The following is a 15,879-nucleotide window of genomic DNA, read 5'->3' on the forward strand; positions in this document are numbered from 1 at the left end:
CTACAGCATCCGACATCTGCTCTAAAACTTACTGTGGCAATATAATCTCTAGACTGCATGTACAAATTTGATTATCTGGTACTTCCAGAAATTATTTCCATCTGATTAAATCAGGGACTTTATCTTCAAGTATTGGTGTTGTATAGATTGACCAAAATCTTAACTAATGTCAGATATTACAGCCTATAATCACAAGTTAAGTGGAAGATGAAGGAACTTAATGGCAAACAGAAGAACTATTTCTGGTATTGTCTTAGCAAGTGACCATTTAATTCAGGCTAAAATGGCAGCAACCAACAGATCTGAAATTTGCAAACTTATATCCAGTAACACTTCTGAGCTGCATTTTATTTTAAGCAACCTTAGTACTAATCACTGTTAATGGTATGGGGTGTTGTTGTTTTTTTAATTGCCAAGGCAACATAAATAGTAAAATATGTGGCATTTTAATGGATCCCTTTGCAATCCAGAGTGATAAGACTTTAATATGTCATACAAATTTAAAGTGAGATCACTGGGTAATGGGGTACATATGGTGATCCTAAAAGAAAAGGTTACTATGGAGAATAATTAAAAAGCCCTTTTAAAAATTATTTTTGCTGCTTAGGTATTAGTTTTAGATGTAAAGAGGGATTTACTTTTCATTACCAGATGTATTGTCACTTTAGATTCTGCAAATTTGTGGTTTGGGAAACTATTATTAAAATATGTCTTGACTGCAATATGGAAGCCTCGGCTTTGATAGGACTGCTCCATACATATCTGAATCATTTTCCTCTGAGTGAATGACCTGTGGAAGAAAAAGGAAGACAATGAGATTAGCTATAAATCTTCTGTAGTGCTTTGAGAATTAAAGGACAGGCAAGTGACTTAATATTTAGTACCCAATTTCATCCATTTTTCCTTTTGAAGCACCTAACTTTATTTCAGGTCAGTTAAGGACGGTATCACCTCTAGAAGAATCCAGTTCTCTTTTCTCTGTAACAGATACCTGTTTTTAACTTAAATGATTGCATCAACATTTAATACGGGTGAATCTATGCCTCACTGCTTAAATTTTTTATCTGCAGGTGACAGCCTCAGATACAGACGTATGATGGTTAATTAATGCATAGGATGTATGGCAATATACATTAAAAAGTACCCAAAATTATTATTCCCCATTACAGTTACTGAGGTAACTGCTGATATCATAACATACGAGAAGAAAATAGTGTTTTGTTCTGGACAAAACTCAGTAGTGTTTTTACAGCTAACATGACATGGAACTACAAAGATTCAGTCACTGGAATTGATCTTTTCAACCCATACTAAATGGGTTCTAGATTTCCAATCACATATGTTTCTCTCACAAAGACAAAGAGAAACTAGAAACAGTTTAATCATCCTCTGTCTTAAATCTGTTCTAGAGACTAGAGAATATTTCATGAATTTTAACAGTGAATAAATGGAAGCCTCAGAATACATCTCCATTTGATTTTGAAGTATCAAATAAATAAAACAGAAATAAATATAAAAGAAATAGCTGCATGCCCCTAAGCATATGCAAAAGAATATAAATCTACTAGTAGTCTTTATTTCCAAAATGATTCTGAATTCTAGCTGCAAATATTAATATTTGTATAGCAAAAATCTATCAATGACAGTCTGGTTTTATCATGGGATCAAAGCTAGACTATTAGAACCAAATTCTTGATTGCTAACACCACTATATATATATATATATATATATATATAAAATGATTAATTTGTAATGTGGAGTATAAATGACTATTTTTTGGGCTTTTTTTCTGGTGTAAGGACATAAGCCCCTTATAACAGGTATGGAAAACAGAGTTCCATCACCATGAAACAGGTCCTGTGAAGCAGCTGAATTTTACTTAAATTTACCTAACTAGTGTGATAAAATGGGGAACCTCCAACACCATCCAAAGAAACTTCAGGGCCATCAAATGTGCTTCACAAATAATTGATCTCTACTGTTCAGTTTTGTCAGATAGATAACAATTCTTCATAAAATAAGCAAAGATTCATAGACAAGTTGAACAGAGCCACTTTTCTGAATTGGCTTTCAAGGCAATTTCTTGGGTCTGATCTTTAGAAATTTTGGCAGAGAAAAATCTCCAATTATGTTTAAAAAAGCAAGTTTTCGGTCTTTCTGTTTTCACTTTTCTTCTTCTCTCAAAAATTTTTTGGCTGTTATTTTCATTAGAAATTACTCTTTTTGCCTAATGAGTGTAATGTTTGTTCTACTATTCTTTCAATTTCTTTTTTGGAATGGTCACCATATTCCAGAGTTGAAGAGAACAGCAGTTAAATGTAATACCCAATCATAAACTCACTTTCTAAAGTAAATATCACTGACATATTATGATGTATTACATTATTGTACTGTATTTGGCTGAGACAGACCTAATTTTCTTTACAGTAGCAAACATCGGGCCGTGTTTTGGATTTATGACCAAAGCACCCCTAGTAATTCAGGGATGCTTTAGTTACTGCTCAGCAGGGCTTGCACAGCTTCAAGACCTTTTCAACCTCTCCCTCCACACCACCAATGAGAAGGCTGAGGGTGTACAAGAAGTTGAGAGGGGAGAGAGCTGGGAGTGATGACTGCAGATGATCCAAGAGATATTCCAGAAGGTGTGGCATCACACTCAGGATATGGAGCTGGGGGAAGACTGATGAACAGGGCCGCACTCAGAGTGGTGGTGTTTATGTGTGAGATGTCTGAACACCTGCCTGCACATGGGAAGTGGTGAATTAATTTCGTTTTTGCTTTGCTTGCATGTGCAGACTTCGCTTTATTTATTAAGCCATCTTGATATCAACCCACAGGTTTTCTCACTTTTCTCTTCCAGTTCTCTCGCCTAACCCTGCACAGGGAGGTGAGTGAGCAGCTGTAGGGGCTTAGCTGCTGGCTGGAGTTAAACCACAACAATTCTTTACATGTGTTAGCTGGCCAATAATTTTTACACCTGCATTATGTTTGGCAAAGAAACAGAACTTTTTATTTCATCTTCAATGAGTAGTTCTTTTTTCTCTTTGAGCCCTGTGGCACCATACACTCTATCTAGGTGAGTGTGATGGCTGACTTGAAGGGGTCTTTTGCTTCATTTATGGCCCATGCAAAATCCCATGGTACCGGTTCAGGTAAGATATATAAAGCCCGTTCTATCTAACATAACAAAACATAAGTAATGCATATTGAGCCACTGCATATCCACTTACAAAATATTTTCATGATTGTCTTAAATGCTAAGTAAAATAATTTCAAAATGTTCAAAACCCCTTATATTGAAATACCACAATATTGAAAAATGGCTTCAAGGAAAAGAAAACTTTTAAATCAACCACTTTAAAAAGGCTACGGATTTTTTCTTCTGTGCAGAGTCTAGCTTATGAAATATTCTGAGATCAGCATATGATGGTGAAAAGGTCTAGATAGAGGTTGCTCACTGCATAGTTTGCAACGAGGATCTTTCAACAAGAACATTTCCTTTTGATAGGACTGCAACATAAAGTATGCTTACTAACCCCCATGACAAGTGAAGTGCAAGGGCAGAAGAAGCCTGGTGTAGTCATGTCACCACAACAGTACATCTGTTCTCTCTTATTTCCACTTTCAAATATGAAGTAGTTGTGCTTAGCAGGTAGGCTAGAATGTCCTGACTCATTATTAAACAGGCTAATATATACCAAATACTGAATATATCATAGAAGAAAAAAAAAGTAATATATTTTGAAGAAGTTGGGTCTTTAAAAAAAAAGAGGGAAAAAATTGTCTATGTTTGCCGCTCCAGAGTAGAATAAGGAAATGTGCAAACAATCTCTTTGACAATGTCGCAGATTCACACTGGATTCAGATTTTTTTTTGTTGGCTGAAGCCACTGGATAATATACAGATATAGAACATTGGTGACAACTGGATGTCTGTGAATCACGTATATATAACATGCTGTATATGGATTCCAGGACACGACCCCTGTATTTTATGCTAAAAGCCAAGCCTGCACCACCTGATTTCCATGCATGACTTTTGTGACATTGAACTGTATTTTTAGGGTCTCAGTCTGAATGAAAGGCTGTATATCCATGTTTGCAGACACCCTGAGGAAAGATCAGTCCATTCAAGGGCCTTTCTTCTATTTTAATTTCTTTTTCTAAAATACAGTAGTAATGGTGAACAATAATTGTGATAATAAAAAGGAAAAAAAATCTGAAGTCATGCACAATTACTCACCACCTGGTGACTGATGCCAGACTTCCCTTATCAAATCCAGACTGGCTACTGGTAACTCCCCTCAGTTTATATACTGGCATGAAGTTCTATGGTGTGGAATATTCCTTTTGGTCAGTTCAAGTCACCCATCCCAGCTTACCCCCAGTTTCTTTTGTGAACCTCCTCATTGGCAGAGCATGAGCCAAGGGGAAATGTCCTTGACTTAGGATAAAGATGGCTTAGCAAAAACAACACCATTCACATCATTCACATTCTGAATCTAAAACACAGCACTGCAGCAGCTACTGGGAGAAGCTACCTCTACCCTAGGTGAAATCAGGACAAAAACAAAGTTTGGCCTTAACGAAATTGAAAACCCCAACACAAGTTATTCAGTTATTTTCCCATCAAAACTAAATGACAATTAAAGTTTTAAGACGTGTTGAAGTAGAGACGTTCATCTCTACTTGCACAGATTTCCATTTCTCTGATCTGCACAGCCCACCCCTGAAACGAGATGGAGCCCAGGGGCCAGGCTGTGGGTGGAGGCTCTGGGTGCGGCTTGTCAAGGCCATTAGTGCTCATTAACACCTACAGGTACTCCCAGTCACCCTCTTTTTCATAATAATTATGCCTCCAGCTGCAAAAAGAGCAAGAAAAATCACTAACAAGTATATATATTTTATAAAAACTAAAGTATTACAGGAAAATTTTGTGCTGGCTTTGAGTCAGGCAGCAGGAATATGGGCAAAATCTGACAGGTAGTGGCTGACCATCTGATTTTTTTCTTATATGAGAATACTGATTTGATTAAGAGAGCTTTATCTGCCACACAGCAGATGAATAAAGACAAAATCTGATCTGTTTGACTAGTATGAAAGCATTATACAGATTTTTGTCTGTCCTTTTCTTAGAAATGAATATGTGATCATGAGGAATCAGGTGCCCCTTATTTTGCTTTTTTTTTCCTCAAGGTAATAAAAGAATGCAGCATTCTTCTTTTTTCCTTAGCAAGTAAACATATTGATGAACCACTTCAAACAATGCTAATCAACAGTGTGAGAAGCCTGCAAGATAGGACATTGACAGGCAAGGTACTATTACTAATTTATTTGTCTCTTTATGGTTCAGTTAGAGGAATATCTTAGAGAGTGCAGCACATGTCAGTGTTGTCAGATGTTACACCGTAGCTGTCATAGTTTTGACTGATGTACAAGCACTACCTGCTCATGTTTGCCCTTCCTTTCTGTGGAGTGCACACAGGTAAGACAGCTTGTTGGTAATTTTTTATTTAATGCTTTCAGTATCTGCAGCTGCTCTTTTGCTGAAAGTTCTGACAATGAGAGATTCCACTCACCAAGATTCCCAAGCTTTCCACAGCAAGGGTTTCATCATGTAAATAAGGTTTTCCTCTGAGATTAGAATATGACTCGCATTTTTTTCTGATGCCTAGTGATCTTTGCTATAACTGTTCATGTTTTCATGTATTAGGAAATACCAAAAGAAATGAAATCACAGAAATTAAGGGTGCAAATGATTTTACACTGCTCAAGAAAAGGTAATTTTCTTTTGAAAAGTTTTTTTTCTGAAATAGACATATCCTAAACCTCACCTTACACTGACAAGCACATCCTAATTTGAAGACTTATATGCAGAAAATGACTGCAACTATGTGTCCAAGGAGGTCTGACATTCACAGACTTTAATCCTTTCTCAGACACAATTGCTGGATAAAAAAGGAGGCATTGCTGTTCAGTGTGCATAACCAGATGAAGCCTCTAAACATGGCAAACATTTATTTCTTAATATAATAGACCAAGAATGAAAAACAAGAATATTTGTGAAAGAAGGGTTGACAAATAATCTTAGGCTGGGAAGTCAAATAAGCTCTGTGAATGACAGTTCATGTTGTGGTGAAGGTGTTCCAGGAAACAAAAGAATGTTGCTCCCAGATGCAGAAGTGAAACCTTTTCAAAATGTAAAAAGTCATTCCAGACAATACAGAAAATTTTCAGTATACTGTCTGTAGGCTACTTCTCCAGTATGGTCCAGCCAGTGAATCCTAGGAATTGAAGGAAATATCCATATGTTGAAAAATGTTTTAAAGCATTTTTATCTAACTATGGAGTTTAATTTGGAACAGAAATTCCCTTTTGCTGTATTCGTTCATGTTTTCCCCCTCCCCATCTTTTCATCTGAGCAACTGGTTCCACTCTTAGCTCAGCAAAGGCCAATGGAGCAGAGAGCACATGGGCAGCATTTCTCACTGATCACTCATTTACTTATTAAAAAGTTATAAAAGGTGGTGTTGTGCAAACTAAATTTTATTTCTTTTCCTCTAAGAGATTTAAAAATCAGTGTGTAACATAACTTTTAGAGATAGTTTTCTGGGGTTTTATGTTTCTGTTTAGTGTGGGGCTTTTGCTTTTTTTTTTTTTTTTTAAATTCTGTAATACCGTTTTTTTTATGCTGAGACCATATTTGTCTCACCAGGAGCCACTTTTCACTCAAAGGAATGTGGGGTTCAAGGAATCATAGAATCTCTGTGGTTTCTATGAACTCTAATGTTTTCAGGATATCTGCTGTGAAAATTGTGCATCCACAAGAACCGAAGCTCTCTGGCAATCCCTGGAGGTAAGCAAGTCTGCATTTTGAAGTGTGAGTAGGAGCAGTGATGAAAACATGAGCATTTTTTGTAACACATGTATGCAGTTGTATTGAAAAATTTATCCACTCTCTGGGCTGCTTCTAATAGCAATGTAGGATGAAAAGGTGATTGGAAACATTCATATATGAATATTAATAAAGAATTAATAATATCTGGAATACTGGCAAAATTTGGAAACACAGAAGAAGAAAAGACCAAGTTTTACCTAGAGTTATAGCTCTTGCAACTCAGAATGGATTTTTTTAATGCTAGCACAATAATCTTAATTTATATGTATTTGCTTAGCAGTCTGAATTTTCTTCCTTCAGATGTGAAAAGCAGAGTAACAGTATTACAATGTTTGAGGTCTTGGTGTCTTTCATTCCTTTCAAAAACTTTATTGTCTTTTATTTCTTGAAACCTTGGTAAGGCCCTGATTTTAATCTCACTAAGGCCAGCAGTGCCTTCACTCGATCTTTGTTCTACAACAGCACCTCAACAAGTGCTTACATTTCACTGAAGGAAATGCAACATAAGGATATGTTTACAGTTAAGCCCAAATTCACATATATTTGGGAAGGAATGAATCTACATATATGCTTAAGTGCTTTGTTGAAATAAGTCCAGCAGAGTAAATGTATGTAAAGATAACAGAATATAGGAGAAAATCCTCACCACACGGAAACTGAAACAACATTTCTAAGCTGAACACAGCTTTACTGCAGGATTCGAGGGTAAAAACATAAACTGAGAAGCCATCCTTGGCAAATCTGAGTGAGCTTTATGTGTGTGTATCTCTTTTGGTGTCTTAGCTGCTAAATACATATTGGTGTTCAGCTGAGTTGAAATTTAGAATGGCATATTTTGAAGGACCTTAATAGAGATGTCTTACTCTTTAAAATAACCTTTTATTAACAATAATGACAAAAGCAACATTTTAAGATGAGAAACTCAGATATTTCAAAATTAATTTTTCACATTGAAAAGGAAATATTAAAAAGTTTTCCTTAAGCCATTGCTATTACTCTCATTAAATGTATATTTTTTGTAATATTCCTGGGACATCTTGACTATGAATAATTTTAGAAAGGAACAGTGTCACAGAAGCAAGGCTACTCAATGAAAAAAGACTGTAGACAATGATGTGTGCTAAAACAGGGCATCTCCACTAAGAATTATTATAAGTGACTTTATGACATCATTGTGCCCCCATTGCTTAGGTAAGAAACAGTTATGTTAAATCTTGGTTGACAAAATAAAATTACAGAAGAGCTGCACAGCTGTATGTGCATTATAATGTTCTGTGAAGTAAAATATTTCATAGCCATTTTTTTTCCATAATGCACAAAAGAAAGTTTTAATGATAAAATTTTTCACTGGAAGTTGTTGGACTATTTTCATTTAGTCGTAATTAAATGTTAGCCAAAAGCTAATGTTAATATTGGCAGGAGGAATGTTATTTCTGTGGAGGAGGAGCAGTCCTGCAGTATGTCAGTAAGGTGTGTCTCAAGATAAAGGCTAGCAAAATTCTCCAAGAAAGGTGATACAACAGGTGAACGCCTGACTGCAGCCACTGAAGTCCAATTCTTCTCAGTTTCCAATTGATCAGAAAGATTTCAGGTAGATTTTTCCACCATGTTGTAGGGCACAAAACTTTTTGTCTGGCTATTCAGAGTGATTTCTATTATTGCTGGCATACTGATATCCAATTTAAAGGCTAAGATGAATTTTAATGGCATAAGTAAGGAAAAAGGAGAGAATTCAAGACAGGGCTAACAGACTATTCTTTATTTGTAAAGCTCTTACTAGATATGTTTTATGAATGACATCTTCAAGGCAGCACATTCATATCAGTTCGAGTATATAATTAATAATAACAAAAAACAATACTAGTAATAATAATAATAGAATTGAGGCCACTGTAGGGGAAAATCCTGCTAATTCTAGTGTGTGTAGGTCTCTCTGAGCCCCTTCCTGCCTCACATATAGACATATTTCTATTAAGATAAGGAGACTGTGAGCTCAGATCTTTGTTCTAAACCAGCAGCTGCTATGATTAGTGTGGGTTTTGCATATCAACTTCATCCTGTATTAGAGGTATTATTTTTTTTATAATTCTTTGGTATATGCTCATTGGGAATATGTCCCTTGATTCTTTTTCCAACAGCATATCATGGCAAGGGCTGCCAGGAATGCCACAGGCAAGGCAGCCACAGAGCTAGCAGATTCTGAGCAGAGCTGTATTAAGGAAATTCTCTCCCATTGGCACCAGGAAGCTGGAATTCAGAGAAGGCCATCTAAAATAATCAAAGCATTGAGAAATGAGATCTGTAAGCAATGTTAAGAGAGATAAACATACGTGCTTTTCAGAAGAACTGGTTGAGTGGGAGGACAGGGAACATGAAAGCAATTTTACATAAAAACAGAGTGTAAAAATAGATATTCTAAAAGGAAAAAAAAATCTTGATTTAATTATCTGTAGCTCACAACAAAGGAAGGAAGAGTCCAAAGCCTGCAGATCTACACAGGTGGTGCTATTAAAAGTAGAATTTGTTCACTGCAAACAGTATGGAAAATCATAATATATTATAAAACACAAAATAAAACCAAAAATGCACATTACCTACATAGATATAAACCAAACACAGACACACATATATAAGATAGATATATAAAATGTCATATTGTGGGTTCTCAGGATTGCATTTTTTATTGTGTTTGGCATTGTACCAAATTAATTTCTCTAAAAATATTGTACTGTTTGTCCTCTCTTATTTCTGTTTACATAAAAACTTGTCTTGTATTTGTTTATTGTTACTGAATAGTCTACAGGTTTCTTTTTCTATTCTAGTAGAATGGTCCATGGAAAAAACCCTTTGAAAGTGTTTGGACATATGAATACACTATGTGTAATAGAATTCAGTAATAGTATTAATATAAAATGATGAACTGTATAACTGTATAATTTAAACTCTGGGATTAACCTATCATTTTGCATTTTGGAGAGCATTTTTTCTGTTACATTTCATGGGGTTTAATGTCATCTTAATATGTTAGATTATCATTTGACCAGTCAATGATTTTCAATTGATACAGCTTTTATTAAAAGATGAAAAGGCAATTCTTATACATACTATTTTTATGTGTTAGGTTACCTTTTACAATGTTTTTTAATGTTCACACTTAAATTGCAGAATAAATCTATCAGTTAAAAATGGGAACCAATTTTTTAGTTTGTTTCTTTTCAATGAATTGTGATTACATGTGATTTTATGACATTGATTCAACTAATGAGCTGTTGAACATCATCTTGAAATTTCAGCATCAGTGGAAAACAGGTTTAGCTCGTTTTTTTGCATGTTACAATGAACAAAAATTCTATCTCCTTAAGAGAAGTCCAGAATCTTTACTCTCTCTGAATATCTCCCAATGGTATCTGAAACATAGCTAGCACTCCCTATATGGAGATTAAATAAAATAAAATTTATCCTCAGATAAATATCAGATGGGGATCCTAAGACCCCCTTCAGGATCCATAAGCAACAGTCAAGAAAATACCTTCTGTGTATTAAAATCAGAAATGTAAAGAGATGTAAATGCCCAAGAAAGAAATTTGATATTTCATATAAGTAAAACTACACAAATCACATTTAAGAATATACATGGAATTTTTAGAGATATTTACTTGGCCTGCTTCCAATATTTATTTGATGTTGCCTTAAAGAATTTGCATTGGTTCAGAAAAAAATATCCAAAGTTGGTTCTTTATGTAAATTTCTGGCTGGAAGAGAGTACAAAGTAGTGACAGCATTATTTGTCAATGTCCTCCAGTGATTGTTAGCAATGCATTCTTGCACATATTGTTTCAGACAAAAAAATTAGTATTTTGCATTAGCAGAGGATAATTAGGCAATAAGATACAAAAGAGAGTAGGGTTATCATGAGATAAACACACACATGGGGTGTTATGAGGCACAGCCAAGTATCTGCAATCCCTCCAGGGTATGATTATCTCGTGATAACCGCACACCCTGGAGTTGCCTTATTGCTATTATAAAATATCTTTATTATAGGAAGAAATGCACATTTTTGTGCTGAAAGAAGATGAAGGTGGCAATTTAGAATGCTGAACAGCAGTTTCAGCTGAGCTGTGTGGTTTACATAGATTAATCTATCCCATTGGAATGTTTCTTCAGCCAAAAAAATGTTCCCTAAATCCAAGCAGTCATAATCTGTAGTGATGTGCAGCTATTTGGAGTATTTGACAAATTCCCTCCTTGGTTCTTATGCTGTTCATTTGACTGCAACATACGCACACAACAATACGAAGAGATGGAGAGGTGTGAACAGGACAGTGAACATTCTGAATATTTAAAATATTTCTAAAGTCTGGATTTTTCCTTTTACTTTCATGCAAACTCTATGTAAACTCTGGAAAGCTTCAGAGAGTTGAATAATGCATCTAAAGCTAATTGAAAACTATTGGGAGATAGAAGTTCCAAAGTAGAAACAAAGCCAATAGAGCTTTAGAAGCTGGAAAACTAATGAGCCAGGGAGAAGTGAGAAGCCCTTTCCAAGTGGCATGGCTGTTTTTCTACCAGGCATAGAGAGGTGATGCCTGAAGGGGAAAAGACAGCTGGATAAATACACACTGGCTTCTTTGTATGAAATTGGAGTTTTGCCCCTATCATCAGTGGACAAAGGCCATGAGAATACTTAGCACCAGTCCTATGCCTTATAGATTTGTCCATGTGAATGGCCTCTCTGAATTTACAGTCTTGCTTTGCATTTGGGAGCAAAAACAACTTGGTCAGGCTCAAGGTTGATGTGAATTGTTCTGACAACATGCTCAAAAGAAACAAATCTTGTCCCTATATCATTTCAACAAGTGATCATTTCAACAAGTGGTAGGTTAGTTGTATGTCCTGTTAGTCATAGATTCTTCATGAACAATTCTGCCTAAGGTTTTATTTCCATTCTGTCATTTAATTATTTATGAAAATCATCATCATATTCCAATGCAACAGAATGAACTTCAGGGAGCATTCTGTTTCTGTGAGTTTGTATTATTGAACATATTCTAGGAAGAAATAAGCATTGAAATAGCTTATAAATTGTGTGTTAAAACATAATCAATATCTGTATTCATGTTTGGGCATAAAAAACACACAAAGAAAGCCTTGTAGAATTTATTTCTGCTTAGAAACTTGTACTTTGGCCTTCAAAATGTGTCAGCTTTAATTTAAGATTGGTGTTTAATATGGAATATGGAGATCAATGCAATTGATTTGATTGAATAAAAAAGTCCTTGAAAGGATATATGGTGCACATTTTTAAATGCAACAAGCCCAATAATTGGTTTAAATGTAAAAATAAATTGTATCTAGAGATATCTATTCCAGCCAGGGGTGATGTTTTATTGGTTTTTGCATTTTACTAACTGATGTGCTTTCATGTAAAATCAATATTGTGTAGTCAAATATATTTTGCTTTGTTGTGTAGTAGGTTCAGTTAGCTAAAATATAATTTTAAACATGGCATAACTAACCTTTATTTTACAGTAAACCTTTTGTGCAGAAATGAAGGGAAAATGTAAAAAGACACTTTTAACTTCCTAAATATTCTATGTCTTGCATAATGTAAAGATTTTTCATGTGCTTCTGCAGCATTTTACTTTGCTAACTCTCAGCCTTTTTAATTAAGTCCCTAGCCATTGCTCTGCAAGTAATTGCCGTCTGTGGAATATTAGACACCATTTCAAGTGATGCATATGTACCTGCTTAGCAGAGCTGTGTAAAACTAGGCATCATACTTTCTACCTGTACTGAAATTGAAAATGTATTTGCATTCAATTTTTTTAAACCTATCATGAAGAGAAAATCTATTTCTCCATTTAGTCAATGTTGACACTTTTAATAGAATGGAAAAGCAGCTTTTTTATAAAAAGCCTACAACTCATACAATTCTTTGTTTTTTTCTTTTTAATTATTATGTCTTCCTCATGACTGGGGAGAGCTGAAGTCAAAAAGGGAATCTGACATATCTCACTTTATTAAGTGATCAGGGAAAATGATCAGGGAAATTCCACTGCTACTACAGAGAATGTCAGCAATGGCAGAATGTTATACAAGAGAATTCTAATGGCTACAATTCTTCAGTTCAACAGGATGCAGTCAATACAATTAGTTTAAAATGGCCATTAAACATCTGCTGGTTTTCTTAAAGTTTGTACCTCTCTCATCATTAAGGAAAACAGATTATTTGAAAAAGCTGTTAGTGTCCAGAGGAGAAATTTGTTTCAAAGATTTATTTCAATGTGGCTTCATGATCTACAGATTGAAAAAGCCTTTGAAGAAAAGGGATTTTTGTATGTACTATTCTAGGGAAGCAGAATTTTATGTCTTTTTGTCCCCAAACTCCAAATTACAGTGCTCTGTCCCGTTTTTATTTTCCCTACTGCAGGATGATGAATAGAGATAGGCTATTTTTCCTCATCTTTCCTCTCTCTCTGTAGTTTTGAGGAGGTAGGTAAAATTCTGTGGATTGCTTTGCAAAGCTGTAATTACTGTAGAGACCTACATTTCCGCATTAAAAAAAAAAAAAATGTTTTCTGCACCATGAAGTTTGCATACAGAAAATTGGTATTTCTAAGTACTTCTTCCAACCCTACAATTCTGAAACACTCAAAAGGTTTTTTTTTAAAAAAAAGTAATAGACAGAGAAAGTAAATAGACAGACTGCTTATTGAATTCAACAGAGCAGAGAATTTTTTCTGAACTAGCGATTTCATAGACCAGTTTTACACTTTTTAGTCATGCCTTAAAACAATTGAGCACATGCCATAAACATCGAGTTGCTGGAAAATGAAGAGTTGTGAACCATTCAGAACCCAAGTGAACTAATATGTCAGAATGTTATAGCTTCAGAATGTGTGAAATGAATTCTAAAGCCACTTTGGTCAAGCAGTTTTTGAAACATATTTGCATAAAGACATACATTCTTTCAAACAAAAGATTACCAGGACATGGATTGCTGGTTTTTAGAGAGACTTTGCTAAAGAAAGAGAAATAGGCTTGAATCTGTTTAAATCAAACCTTAAGCAATATTTAGGGCTATTTGGATAGGGATATATTATTATGGAATTCATTATGGTTGAAATGCTACTTGTCTGTTACTGTCATCATAGACAAAAAATTATTTTTCCCTCCTGTCTTGGCTAAAAAGTAACAAACAGAGAAGCTGGGTAGGAAACTTAGATTGATGAGGCCTATGGTAACTAGAGAGAAGAATATTTGAATAGATGTAATGAGAAAAAGAAAACATTGAAAATTACACCACTTGCCTTAAAAACCAACCTGTTCAAAGTGTTGCAGAATAGTATCCAAATGGAAGGAAGATGTCCCCAGAGCACGAAAACTTCTGGTGCAAATTCTTTAAACTAGTAAGGGTGATGAAATTTGTAAAGGTCTATGGAAAAACTAAGAACTAAGAACTTGTGGTTGAGGTTCATCAAGCTACAAGTTCACACAGTCCCTATTTTAATGGGGTCTTATTTGGGGTAGGGGACAAGGCTTAAGGCAAAAGTATAATCCATCTAATAAAAATATGTGTGTCATGTGAGGCCCATGGCATAACTTGCACGTATCATAATGTCACAGTTCCAAAACCACAAAAAATAAACTTCCATAAAAAAATCCTTCCATCTGAAATTGTTAATATTCTTTAATTATTGCACCGATTCACTGTCAACTATACCAGGAAAGGGATGTCATGGTGAGGAATATCTTTTACTACCCTCACATGCTATCAGCTGCTGGTACTGCAGCCTCCACATCTCCCTCAGTGGTGTCATTGAACAGTTCAGGAAGCATACTGTCCAGAAGGCAGACATTTTACATATGCTCTAGCACAAAACAATGGCACCTTCAACAATGACCTACTGGTTAACTTTGGTCAAAGTTTTGTACCTTTATAGAGTAAGAAGTCAGCTAAAGCTAAAAAGGCCAAGAAACACAACAAGGTCATATTTACTGTCCTACAAAATCTGTTGGCTGGTGGATTAGCTCACCAGCATTAATTAGCATTTGTTCATTCCTGGAATATGAAAAAAGCCCATGAAATGAGATTTTTCATCACTAACAATAAAGCCACGACAGCCCCAATGACTGAAAAAGATCATCGTGGTAAATCTTGCATTCTCCACAACTTCGGCTGACTGAAGCTCTACTTCCTACTCACATAAATGTAGGTGCTAGAGGAGAGATTTCAGTTAAAAGAAAGAATTCCTTCAGATACCTACACTGGGTGTTTTTTGGGGGGAGATAATTGGTTGAAGGAAAAGCCTTGAATTCTAATTAGAAGTATCTAGAAAAGTTTCTTAAGTATGTGCATGTGAAGGAATATTTACAATTACAATGAAAATAAGTAAGAGACATATAAAAGTAAGGCTCACATCTTTCACACAATTTCTCTTTCTCTCTTTCTCTTTCTCTTTCTCTTTCTTCAGAGAGTAAAACCAGAAAGACCTTAAGCCACTCAGTGGAGCCCTTTGCTTCTCCAGGGACTGTGTTATTTAGCTCTTTCGGAAATGCAAAGCTCATCCCAGAAGCCGACTCTCCCATGTTCTTCCATTGGAAGATAGACCCAGAAGCTCCGACAGCTGGAAAGTTTCTTTTCTTCTTTAAATGGATTTTGGCGTCAGTGAATTTTCTTTAAATGTATCATATCTTTAAATATCTTCTATCACTGGCATGTATACCATGATTTTTTTGTAGGCAGTAACCATATTTTCTTTCAACTTCAAAAGCCATGCTTGAAAGACTGCTCTTAAAAGACACGGCTTTCCATTTCTTTGATAATCTTTGTTTGAAAATATCTTACAATGTAGAATTAACTGAATTATCTAGGTTTTAATGAAAATGAAATCTAGTGCATTTCCTTTATCTATGAGATATGTTACCTTTTCATCTTGTTAGGTTATAGTTTTGGTAAATCCACACTGCATTTCAAC

The 15,879-nt window shown here is 35.2% G+C and overlaps 1 long non-coding RNA gene across 1 annotated transcript in view; it reads right to left on the reverse strand.

The window, feature by feature from the left end:
• Positions 1-474: 474 nt before the first annotated feature.
• Positions 475-15,879, reverse strand: part of LOC118687427 (uncharacterized) — a 100,714-nt gene continuing 85,309 nt past the window's right edge. The window contains exon 5 of the long non-coding RNA XR_004980325.2: positions 475-790. This is a non-coding gene — a long non-coding RNA (uncharacterized LOC118687427). The remainder of the gene's footprint in view (positions 791-15,879) is intronic.

The sequence above is a fragment of the Molothrus ater genome, chromosome 6 (assembly GCF_012460135.2).
Source record: "Molothrus ater isolate BHLD 08-10-18 breed brown headed cowbird chromosome 6, BPBGC_Mater_1.1, whole genome shotgun sequence".
Taxonomy (NCBI): Eukaryota; Metazoa; Chordata; class Aves; order Passeriformes; family Icteridae; genus Molothrus; species Molothrus ater.